Source organism: Chinchilla lanigera, unplaced genomic scaffold (genome assembly GCF_000276665.1).
Source record: "Chinchilla lanigera isolate Chin_1 unplaced genomic scaffold, ChiLan1.0 scaffold00047, whole genome shotgun sequence".
In the NCBI taxonomy this organism is placed as follows: domain Eukaryota; kingdom Metazoa; phylum Chordata; class Mammalia; order Rodentia; family Chinchillidae; genus Chinchilla; species Chinchilla lanigera.
Genome location: NW_004955448.1, coordinates 9,144,204 through 9,145,651, shown reverse-complemented (window position 1 = coordinate 9,145,651; position 1,448 = coordinate 9,144,204). Strand labels below are relative to the sequence as shown.

The 1,448-nt window shown below is 32.1% G+C and overlaps 1 protein-coding gene across 1 annotated transcript in view; it reads right to left on the bottom strand.

The window, feature by feature from the left end:
• The window catches only part of Rsrc1 (arginine/serine-rich coiled-coil 1), a 301,913-nt gene that overhangs the window by 103,814 nt on the left and 196,651 nt on the right, over nt 1–1,448 (bottom strand). The window lies entirely within an intron of this gene.

The following is a 1,448-nucleotide window of genomic DNA, read 5'->3' as shown; positions in this document are numbered from 1 at the left end:
ACCCAAATGTCCATCCACTGAGGACTGGATAAGAAAATTGTGGTACTTTTATATAATGGAATATTACTCAGCTATAAAGAAAGATAAACTCAAGGCCTTTATAGGTAAATGTTCACAACTAGAGACCATACTCATAAGTGAAATAAATCAGACCTGCATATGCATGCACTGCATTGTCTCACTAGTGTAAAAGCTGAACAAGTTAATATAAATTTGGAGGTATGACAGACGTTGTGATTTTTAGGGTTTTTTTTTTTTTTTCCCGATACCAAGAATCGAACTCACGACCTTGCACTTGCCAGGCAGGCGCTGTGCCACTGAGCTAAATCCCCAGCCCCCAACATTGTGAAATGATACGAAAACGCTCAAGGGTAAAGGGCACCTGGGATGTGGGAAAAGAGAAGGGAAAGAACGAGAAATTTTGTATGTATGTGTATACAGGATAGTTAACATAGTTGATCTTATGTCTTCTATTTCTTTGCGGAAAGAAACTGTTAAAGAGTCCCTGATTGATCAGTATTTCATGTCTCTATTTGTTTTCATGAGGAACCACTTTGAAGATATCAATATGTAATACAACAAGCACTGTTAATTTCCTACCACTTTGTAACTCTATTGTCTGTACTGTTCTTTTGCTATTTTGTAAAAGGTTGTCTGTCTGTTAATGTTTTTCTCCCTTTATTTTTAAAATAAAAAAAATAAAGAGTGAGTTTGTTAATATTCAAAGAGTGAACTGGAAATATCTTTTCAATGCAAAATGTTATTGAAGAATGAATGTATATTATGTAAATGAGAATCATATTAGCTTTATTTTATAGTATATTCATTTGAGTCAAAATATGAAAAACTCAATACCAAGCAAAATTCTAATAAATCATATTTTCTATGCAATTAAAGATGAAATGAAGAAGCCAAATGCATAAAATATAAGCAGTATTTAAAGTTATATTGACAATTACAAAGATTCAGAATCATAATTAAATTACCTATCACCTACTTACACCTAGATGGTAAGTTACTTATATTAGTGATTTAGGAAAGTAGTGCATCATTTATACTGGTGTTTCCAATCTTTATATTTTGAATAGTTTAGGGATACAAAGAAGTAATGTAAGAGTTCCTGAAACCAACAGGCACATGTATATTTTCTCAATAGACACTCCCAGTTGATGGTGAAATTATTTTTGAGATTAAAACAGAATCCTCATTTTTTCCAGCTGAAAATTATCCCTTTGTATATCTTCAAAAGTAAATAATTTTAAGAATTATGTCCTATTCCTGATCACTTACTACTTGAACAAGTTACAGAATTTTTTTAAAAGCACAGTAAGTGTCAAGGTAAATATCAGTATTTAAAAAATAAAACTTTGATCTTAGACATTTTTAAAAGGTAAATTAAGGGGCTGGGGATTTAGCTCAGCGGCAAAAGCGCCTGCCTGGCAAGCGCA